Source organism: Colobus angolensis, unplaced genomic scaffold (assembly GCF_000951035.1).
Source record: "Colobus angolensis palliatus isolate OR3802 unplaced genomic scaffold, Cang.pa_1.0 Scaffold58, whole genome shotgun sequence".
Classification (NCBI taxonomy): Eukaryota; Metazoa; Chordata; class Mammalia; order Primates; family Cercopithecidae; genus Colobus; species Colobus angolensis.
This window is the reverse complement of record NW_012119376.1, coordinates 9,751,487-9,763,124: the sequence shown is the minus strand read 5'-3', so window position 1 is coordinate 9,763,124 and position 11,638 is coordinate 9,751,487.

Genomic DNA, 11,638 nt, shown 5'->3' with positions numbered 1-11,638 from the left:
TGATGACATCACCTGATGCCTTCTACGCCAGATGTTTCAACTTCATTTAATGCAAATGTTTAACAAATTACAATTAACATTTTAAAGAAAAGGGGTTGGAAAATATTAACAGATATAAGATTTGCCTTGGACTAGGACTGAATTTTTTTCTTCCTCCTTTCACCGTTCATTTTAGTGTGAATCCATCTGTGAGAAAAGTGGATAATTTATGTGAATAATGCAATGATTGTATTCTCCTAGATCGTATTATACTGTTATTGAAATTATCTCCTGCCCCCATTCCAAACTTACTGATGAATGGCACTGCATAGGAGTATCAAAAAAACCCCTAAATTTGCAGATTCCTGAGACTGACTATAGAGGGCTGATGTTAATCATAAGATCTCATATTGAAACAGAACAACTGCAGTAAACTTGGAAGACAATAAAGCTTTTTTTTTTTTTTTTTTTTTTTTGAGACAGAGTCCTGCTCTGTCGCCCAGTCTGGAGTGTACTGGCACAATCTCGGCTCACTGCAACCTCTGCCTCCTGGGTTCAAGGGTTTTTCTGCCTCAGCCTCCTGAGTAGCTGAGATTACAGGTGCACACCACCACGCCTGGCTAATGTTTGTATATTTAATAGAGATGAAGTTTCACCATGTTGGTCAGGCTGGTCTCGAACCCCTGACCTCGTGATCCACCTGCTTCAGCCTCCCAATTTATCACTTCTTTGGAGGCCAATAAAGTGCTAAGATTACAGGCGTGAGCCACTGCGCTTGGCTGAGAATAAAGCTTTTAATTTTTCCCCTCCCCTGTTCTCTTTGCTTTCTGAAATAATCTCCTCACAAGGAGGTGAAACATTGAGTGGCCAGCCTGGCCTTGCTGTTGCTTCTGTATATCCCAGCCTGTTACTCTTAGGAGCACCATGAAGATCTATAAGTATGTCTACTTTGGTCCAGCTACACCTTCCCTTGAAGAATATAGATTGGAAAATGTACAGAATGTGTTTCCTCATTGGTAATGTTAACTTTTTATTTCTTCTGAATAATTTAAAATTTGGCATGAAAGACTATTTTTTGAAGTATCACATAATGAAACAACAGCCCTGAACAATACAGACATCAGAAACATTTTTTTCTTTTACCTTACTACATGGGTTACCAAGGAAATAGAATAGAAGAAATTGGAAAACTGAAAGAAAACCAAAGGAGATGTAGCAATATTGGGGATTATAATAACTTTGTGAAAAATTTCCTTGCAGAGATAAGTTCAATTAAAGCAACTAAAAGCATCTTGACAACTGACAACTCACATGGACGGCATGGTGGATGCAAAATGTCCAATGAAATTCCCAAGATTTTTAAAAGCAAATGGTGTCTGTTTCTCACCAAGGATGCAAATCCAAACTGTTATCCAAGTCTTGTTCTTGTTCTTTCTAAATATCTCCAGAATGCATTGATCTTTATTGTTTATTGGTCTCTGTTGCTCTTTCTCAAGCCTTCACAACAGTGTATGTCTTCCCTGGATTACTGTGATGATCTCCTACTAGACTCCCTGCCCTCAATCATGCCTCTGTAATCTATAGTGTGCATGGTTGTCAGCAACTCTGATCATGGCCACCATACTTACATTTTTAAATTTCTCATATATTTCAGAATAAGGAACCCTTTAACTTGACATATTAGGAAGATGCTTCGTGACCTAATTCCTATGTAATCTTTCCAACATCATCTCTCACAGCTGTCCTGCCTTGTACTAGATGTGTCAAATGACGCAACTACTTCATTTGTTCATTGATCTACTTAGCAAATATTGACTAAGCATTCAGCATTGTCAGGCACTGTTTTAGGTGTTGCAATATAATGGTAATACTTTCAGTTTCTAGAATAAGTCCTGGACCTTATCTTATCTCTTATCTCTGGGCCTATGCATGTGTTTTTCTCTCTCCCGGGAACTCTCCTCTTCCTTGAAAGCATACATTCTGCTAAGTGCACTACTGATTTTCTTCTGGTAAACCTTCTCTATTACCTAGGCTGAGTTAGGTGACATGCTGGGTCCTCTCGTAATACCCTTCTCTCTCATGCATTTATCACACTACACCTTTCACTTCTCTGCTCCACTAGAGTGTAAACTTCTTAAAGCAATACGCCTTTTTCATTTTTGTATTCCCAAGACTGTGCCTTGCATATTATAGAAGTTATTTATGGGATATCCTCTGAAAAATCTCCAAGTGGGTCCTGAGATCCTAGACATGGCCTAGTAATAATTTTTCCTTCGTGTGGTAGCAGATGGATCTAATCTATTTTTTATTGTTTTTAAAGTGAGTTATGCAAAGGTGGCTGTGCCTTTTTATAAAAGATTAGCACAAAGGGAGAATAATAACATTTGCAAATTATTTGCTTTAAGCTTTTATTTAGAAATCTGTTGCATGTCCTTTTTTGATATACGTATATGTATCTGTAGCTAGATTAGGGAGAAATTTGGGCCTAAATTTGAACTTTTATACACCAATTAAAGCAAGTAGAATTTGTAATATATTTCACCACAGGCCACAATTTCTGCCCTGGAGAAGAGGTCAGATTGTGGTCTCCATCTAGGGGAGCAGTTACCTGATAGTCACATAAACTGCAGGTCAGTCCCCTCTGTGGTCTGCTCCTGTTCAGGTTGGATTTCCAAGAAAACGGACTATAAGGAGAAGGTTTGAATATGGTGGTTTATTTAGGAAAGCTCTTGGGATCCATCCTTGGGGTGGGAGTGAACAGATGGGGATAAAGGAGAGTAAAAAAATACAGAATTGGGTGGAGGGAGAGAATGAATAACAGCATTGCCATAATAAACACCTCAACTAATCCTGTGGGGAAGACTGGGGCTGGGATGACCCCAGCATGAAGAGGCAAAGGGAGCTGTGCCTTCATGCTCCTGCACAGACCAGTCTCCCCACCCCACCCAACTGCAGCCTGATGAATGAGGGCCCTTTCTTCAACTGTGGTCAATTCCCAAGAAGGGAATCAGATCAGTACTGGGGGAGTGCTCTTTTTTGAATGTATGTGTCCCTCCAAAATTCATATGTTGAAACCTAATCACCAAGGTGATGGTATTAGGAGGTGGGGACTCTGGGAGGTGATTAGGTCATGGGGGCTCCGGATTTGTGAATGGAATTAATGCCCTTCCACGAGAGACTTCAGAGATCTGCCACCCCTTTCATCTCCTTCATCCCTTCCATCCCTTCCACCATATGGGGAAACAGAGTTCGTCCAGTCCTCCATGTGAGGATGCAGCAACCAGGTGTAATCTTGGAAGCAGAGACTGGACCCTCACCAGACACAGTCTCCTGGGACCTTGTTCTTGGACCTTCCAGCCTCTAAAACTGCAAGCAATAATTTTCTGTTATTTATAAATTACCCAGTGTAAAGTATTTTGTTATTGTAGCAGGAATGGCCTAAGACAGGTAGTGAGTGTTTCAGTTCTGAAACTGCAAGTAGAGATCCTGGCTGTGGACTCTAAGATCCTAAACCTCCTCATCACTTAGTGGGAAAAGTCAGTTTTGAGGCTCAGGACCATTAGGAAAATTCAAGATTCCTGCCTCATGGAAATGGTGGGCTGAAAGCAGAATAGGAATAGCAAGAAGGTATTTGCTTTCAAGCCCATTTCCCTCTTCTTTCAAGCTGTTAAAACATGTTCAGTTGTTCACCTGCTAGTGGCCATTGGCTCAGGAAAAGTGAATCAGATCCCTTGTTCAAGGGGATAAATTTAGTTACTTTTAGCCAATCATGGTGATTCTATTCTGCTTTTCAGAGACTGGTTTAACAAGAGTCATGTGATCCTTCTGGTCAATGAAAGATAAGCGGAAGCCAGCTTGGAGTTGCTTCAGAAAGGCTGCTCTTAAACAGAAGCATATTTAAAGAAACAGTAACTATTCTGACTATGTGTATGGCCAACGAAGTGATGCCTAGAGCTACTACAGCTACTTAGGCAATGAGGAGAACCAGTATAAGCCAGCAAGCCAAGATGCTAAAGACAGCAGAATAAGAAAATGGCAAGAATCTTGTCCTTGATGTTGTTGAGCTACTGAATTAACTAGGGCTGCAACTCCCTGTATTAGTAAGGGTTCTCCAGAGAAACAGAACCAATAGAATGTATATATAAGTATATAATAAGGAATTTGCTCATACAATTACAGAGGCTGACAAATTCCAATATCTGCAGTTGGCAAGCTGGAGACTCAGGAGAAGTGACGGTGTAGTTCCAGTCTAAAGGCTAGCAGGCCCAAGAACCAGGAAAAGCTGATTAAAGTTCAAAGGCCGGAAAGAAACCCCAATGTCCCAACTTGAAGGCATTTAGGCAGGAGGAATTCCTTCTTATTCATGAGACAGTCAGCCTTTTTTTTCTATTTAGGCCATCAGTTGTTTGGATGAGGCCCACCACATTAGAAAGGGCAATGCACTTTGCTCAGTCCATCAATTTCGAAGTTAAACTCATCCAGTATAATGTTTGACCAAATATCTGCATATGCCATGGCTCAGTCAACTTGATACATAAAGTTAGCCAACTGTCAAAATCCCCTACTTTTGGTTTCTTGATAAATAAAATAATATTTCTCTTTTTTTATAGTGGAATAAAGGTATGGAAAACCCTTTGATCAGTTTCTGTCTTTTGTTGATCTGGAATTGCACTTGTGATTAAAGAAACTGAAATACAGGGTAATTAGAAAGGGAATTCACATCCAAATTTTGCACACCCTTTGGTAATGTTTAGAATATACTTGATTAATTCATTTTTAATTCAATGAATACCTGTTAAATACTAACTATATGCCAGCTAGGCACATGTTATACATCAATGAAAAAAAAAAAGACAAAAATTCCCCTTGTGGGGCTGACATTCTAGTATATAAAGAAACGGTCAATTTTAATATAGTTTTGGGTTTATTTAAGCTTATTACAGAATAAAAAACTAGTGCCCCAAACTGACCGCTCTTGCTTAGCCATGCCCAGCAGCCAATACTACATCATGTCAACCTACAACACAGCACCATCAAGTTGTTACTCAAATGAGACCCAGGCTTGACGGGATGTTAGGAGGTCCATTCCTATCAATAAACAGAGTCTGGAGTTCATCCATCACCCTAAGCCTGCTATTGAGGGAGTCCTATGTAAACATTTATGAGGCCACCAATAAATAGTAAGCCCCTCAATCCCAACCCTAACCTCACTGTATTTCTAGATTCTTGCCTCTGTCTTTGTTTGCATTTTATTCTTTGCTGGTAACTGATTCTAGCTCTGAACTCCAGCCAAATTGTCTGGGCCTACAAACTGACTAGTCTTGCCAACCTCTTCTCTCTGGGGGATCTGGATCCTATCCCAATTTTCTCCCCTCTGCAGCCCACTGGCTAAGGCCCTATTACAACCCAGACAGCGTCTCCCATTCTGAACATAAAACTGTCATCTGTTGGATAATAACATTTCCCACATAACCAGTTTCGGGTGCCATGCTTCCACCTGGCTTGAGATGGCGACTGTCACCATTAATCTGGTTTGGATTCAGGTTTGGTGTGTCCTGTTAGACGCTGAGAATGGGGGGAGCTTATAGTCATATCCATCAGACCTCCGCTATCCCCACGAATCTTGGCTTACTTCTCTCTTTCCTACAGATCTCCAGCTGGGATTCTCTTCTGGCTCTCCTGCCAAGGCCAATCAGATTGCATACAGAAAGTAACACTTTTCAGCATTCTGTAGAGTCTGATTTTCTAAACAGTTCTCTAGATTTTAATGCACCTCAATAATAGTTATAAGTAACATTTTATTTTTTCTGTAGCAGATTAGGCTTCCTGCAAAATAGTCATTTTCAAAAATTGTCTAAGATTCAGATGTTGCACCCAATGTTTATGCTTTTTACAGCAATATGGTCCTAATTCAACATCGTGCAGTGTGCAAATCAGTGTCTCTTCTAACTTCAACAGTGATAAATATTTATTAAGCCTCCACTATGTTCATGGAACTATACCAGGTGCTGCTATAACTATTTTTCCTTTCCAGGAAAAATAAATTCAAATATGGAATAAAAAGCCCAAACTCCTGAAACTGGACTGACTTTGCTTCTTAAAAATTCAACATGCTGCAGCTGTGTGCTTAAACCTGGTTCAAACAGGATGATGAAATAAAGCATTATTATTGTTGGGAATATAATACTGTCTGAATAAATAGCCAAAGTGAAAACTGTCTCTAAAACCCATAGTATCTGTATGTGCAGACTGTAATTAAGTTACACAATTCCTCCACTATTCTGTAACACAGCCAATTCAGAATCTTACCATTAATCTTGAAGACATTTAAAGACATTCACTTTTCTAACTCTTCCCTTTAAAAATGTATTTGAACCTGATTTGCCATAAAAATCTGATAATATTTTATTACTTTTTGATGTATCATTTCTGTTAAATGATGCCTGGAATAAATCAGCTTTGACTTTTCAGATTGCATGTGTTGTTCCAGAGTTTAGGAGTTACAACATACGTTGACATTTTCTAATGTCCTCACTAGAATGAAGATAAACACAGGAATAATTTTTCTCATGTCGTGTGTATATAGGATAAGATCACCAGGCCAATAGTGTCACTATCAGATTTCTTTCAGAAAGCGTCTAATGTTGGATTTTAATCACACGCTTGAACAAGTAGGACTTTCAGGGTTTTATTTTTCAAATATGTATTAGTAAGAAAACAGATTGAAATGTGGAATGTACCAGATAAATCTCTTTGGTGATTTTACATATCTATATGATCATGTTTGACTTAGAAATACCAATCTTTTGATCTTACACTTCAAATGTTCCATCTGTGAACATAAAAACCTCTATGGCTATAACTTTCTGGGAAGAAATCTTGCTCAAGTAACTAATAAATGATCCAAGTTTTAGATAATTCTGACACAATTCCACATATTTCCTACAGTATTTTGCTTTACAAGGCTTTCTGACCCAGATATTTATGGCTAAAGTCCATATTTTATAGATCAAATGATAATTACCTTGTAGAGGAAAGCATTGGTTTTTGAATAGTGCCAGGAGCAAGTAAGTGTAACTAATATTACACGATAGATATTTCTGCAGATAAGTGAGTTTAAGTCTTGTGGTTAAAACTTGTGGTTAAATTTCCATAGATCAGTAAATGTTCTCAGTTTTATTAACAATTCTCCATTTTCAATAAAAGCCCTACTTTCCTGATAGTTAGGCTGATGAGAAGTTAATTCAGAAAGCTGCTCATTTCCATAATCATAACTTTTTATTCAATAAAGTTATTTTATGAATAATAGTTTTCTTATTTGTTGAGGCATATATCATGAAATTTAGATGTACATTACTATTTGTCCAATACAACTGATTAGTTAAATAGGAATGAGTTGTAATGATCAGAGGTAATCCCAGAAAAATCTTTTTCAAGCTTACAAAGTTATAACTTTATAACTTTACAAGTTATAAAGAGAACTTCATTACAGTTAATTAAATCAAAAAATCCTTCGGTCAGACTGTAAGCACTGACAGTCAGCATTCCATGAGTCCTTGCTGTATGTTTGGTATTTTGCTAAGAACTTCATTTTTTTAAACTGTCATTTAGTTTTCGCATGAACCCTATGAAGTATGTATCATTATTAGTCTTATGTTGCTGAAGCTGATGCTTCGAGGAAAAATAGCATGCTTAAGGACAAACAGCTACCAGGTGGGGACCTGGGGACCTGAGCTTAACTTAATCTAACTTAATTTCCACTTCAGTATCATTTTGGTTATATCTTTCTTGTACAAGTATGTCTCATCTTCCCTGTTAATTCTTCATTGATAGGAAAGACCATCTCTTTTTAATCTTTATGTTCCATTACTTGCCTTGGGTATAGGGGGGACCTATAAATGGTGCTCACATTTAATAAAAATTTAGTTATAATAGCACTATGATATATAGCAATAGTTGTTTTTTTTTTTTACTTTTTAAGGGTTAAATAGGGTCAACATGTCATTGATTCACTTGCTTTTTGCTTATTGTACTTAAATGTCTAATATGTTAGATTAACTCTATTATTAATGATTTGGCCCCATAAAGTCAACTGCTATTCTGAAATAAACAAAATGGTCCATAAATCCCTTGGTATATTTTTGCTGCCAAAGAGTACAAACATTCATTCAATAAATATTTATTGAGTAGAATGAAGTGAAATCCAAGTGCAAGAAAACAGCAAAGAAGTAATAGAGGTGATTGAGAAAATAGAAAACAGTAGTGAGATTCGGAATGACAACAGTGGTTTCCCCTTTAGCGTAGGTAGCTGAAAAAAGCCCTACCACAAAGTTAAATTTCAGCTGATACTAGACGGGTGAGAAGGACATGAACTTGGCCAGTTTGAAAGTAAAGATGGATGATGTGGCTGGAGTATAGGGAAATTTAATTTCTACCAATCTAAAACCCAAGACAAGCTTTGCCTGAGCCATTCCAGACTTCCCTGATGGATATGAATTAGATCATTCCAAGTCAAATGTTCATGTGTTGAAATCTAATACTAAAGTTCCCTTAAAAAAATTTTTGACTAATTTCAATGACCTTCTATTCTGGTCACTTAGGATAATGGGCTAAAATAGAAATCCCTCTGAAACATTATTCTCTCTTACTCTTATGGTTTTCTGTCTTCTCTGGATCAACACAAATGGTACTCCCTCGGCTGCCCCATATATTTCAGCCACACCTTGGAAGCCCATGCCACAGCCTCTGTGTATTAAAAGAGGTCTCCATTGACTACCTGATAATGACCAATGCTTGGTTCTCCTAGGAAGGCAACTCTTCTGGGTCACTCACTTTCTCCATTGAAGACTCTGACACCTGGGCCACAATTTCATCCTCTGCTAAATCCTGTTATTATCTTCCCTGACTTCAAGGTTCTTCTGCTTCTCCAACTCCAGTGACTTTCACATGCCCTTGCCACCCCACAAAATCTTGGCAACTATGAATATATGCTGAACTTTGTTATTCCCTACAACTCTCCTGCCCTCTTACTTCCAGCTCTCTCCTCAGACCTCACTCTCCACAGACGTCTCTCTGACTCCACAGACATCTCTTATCTCATGGCTCTGTTACCCCAGTTTATCTACCACATTGTTCTTGTTTATATCCCTCCCCAGCTTGGCCCCTGTTACTGATTGCTGGAACCACTTTTTTGTACCAACACCCCCAAATATCTGAAACCCTGGACTTTCCTATGCATATACCTTGGCTGTTGAGCAGTCTCAGGAAAAGATCACCTGGTATTTGCTAGGGGCCAATAATCATATTCACCTTTGCTGGAGTCTAATCAATGCTTGACTGTCCTATGCTTTGTTCTTGGTTAGTAACTCTTGCCACCCTTCCCAAGAACTTCTTCAAATTCCTGCCATTCCCCGTTAAGATCCTTTTTAACTTTTTGTTGGTGCCTTGGCCTTTTATTCTACTGACAATATTGATATGTTGAAGAATGAATACTTTCAAACACCCATACTTTCCCTCAAATTTTGAACCGGAATCATCTTTGACTCTCTCCCACCAATCTCGGTGAATGAGGTCTCTTGCCTTCTTCCCAAGGCCAGGCCTTCCACTTAGCATCTTGACTAGGATACTATTCTGTCTGTTCTCCAATTTTCTCAAATGCCTTCAACTTTTCTGCTTCTCTTCGTCTGTCTTTTCTTCAGGCTTATGGATCTCCAATTTAAAAAATCTTTGAATTTGTGTGCTCCTTTAATGTTAGCCATGTTTCTATCAGCTAACCCTTATCAGCTGCTTTCAGAAAGAATAGTCTGCACTTGACCACCACCACTTCTTTACTTCCCCATTCATTCACCTATTAAAATTGGGCTTCCTTCTCTATCCTCTGCCCTGACAATATCTGGCTAACCATAATTGATCTTCCTATTTTTAAATCCATTTATTTTACTTATTTAGCATACTAACCCCCTTCTTGAAACCACCTCTTTATTTCATTAATGCCCTCTTCTGTCATCGAAACTCTGACTATTGCTTTCTTGTCCCCTTTTTCTATCTTTTTTCTTTGCATAATTCAAAATGTTGGTACTCTTAAAGGTCTGTTTTCTGACCATTGCTCTTATTACTCTGCCTATGCTTCTTCAGATGGAGGCAGACAGGATGTGGCTCTCATTTAATTTCACAGTATGTATTATCACCTATAAGTTGACGCCTCAGATCTGCTCAACAACTTAGGCTTCCACTTGGAAGGACCATAACTTAGTGAAATAAACATACCCCAATTACTGAAAATCTTCTACACCAGGTTCCCCTGCCACTACACATACTTCCTCACATGATTGTGCCAGCACGCATTAGAAATCAAAGCCAGACTGCTTGGAGTCACTTGAAATACCTTCCCTCATGCTCACCTCATTTAGTCACTACATCTTGCTGATTTCCCTTTTAAATATTGCTCCTCTGCTTTTCCTCCTACTTTTTAGCCTTGCTGTAACTCCTCTGGTTCAGGCATTCATCTTCACTCATGTTGATTATTGTTTTGGCCTCCTTTGTCTGCCTCATCTTTTCTGGCTTTGCACTCACAGTCCATCCTCCTTTCTTCCATCATGGCTATCCATTTAAAGGGTACATCCTCCCGTAGCAGAGGGATAACAAAAAAAAAAAAAGAAGAAGAAGAAGAAGATGAAGAAGGATAAGAAGCAGAAGAAGCAGAAGGAGAAGCAGAAGCAGAAGCAGCAGAAGAAGCAGAAGGAGAAGAAGAAGCAGAAGCAGCAGAAGAAGCAGAAGAAGCAGAAGCAGAAGAAGAAGGAGAAGAAGGAGAAAAAAGGCAAATCCCACAACATCACTCTCCTGATTGAATCCTTAATGGGTATACTCTCACCTGCCCACTGCTAGGTGCTGCCCACTGCCAGATGCCCCATGCTTCTCTTCACAACACTTACCACATTGATCGCAGTCCTGTTGTCCAGATGTAGCCAGAAGCACCTCAATGGCCAACACCTTGCCTCACTCATTCTACAGCCTTTGTACCTGGGATACTGCCTAGCACACCATAGGCATTCAACAAATGTTAAATTAAACAGAATAGAGTTAAATGGAATATATAACCAAAGTTAATTTCATATTGGAGAAAAACAAACATCATGACAAGTAATTATTTGGGGAACACCTAATGTATACCAGCACTGCATTGGAACTTCACACATTTTATGTTGATTTACTAGACATATGTGTCACAAAGCAGTGTGGAATGGTATAAGGAGCATGAGTTTTAAAAGAGAAAGATCGTGGGTTACATCCTGGCTGTGCCACTTCATAGCTGTGACCTCAAGAGAACTACTTAACGTCTAATTTTTAATATCTCACTATTCAAGGAATAGCGATGCATTTCTCACAGGATAGTTTTACAGACTAACAGAGATTAAAAAGACATAGAAAATGTGTGGAGGTTAAACATGAATACCAGTGGGACTTGAACCTTTCTCATAATTTGAAAACTGCTGAGAAGGGCAGGACTTTTTGGCATGTTAAGGCCTCTGAATTCAGGAGTGAAGGGGCCCCCATGAGTCCTAAGTGAGACTTGCTCTGAGGCCCAGCGATTTTGTGTGAAACAGGATTTAAGAGTTTTTACTTTCCAGAAACCAAGGGTAACAGAAGTCTCTGTATTGTA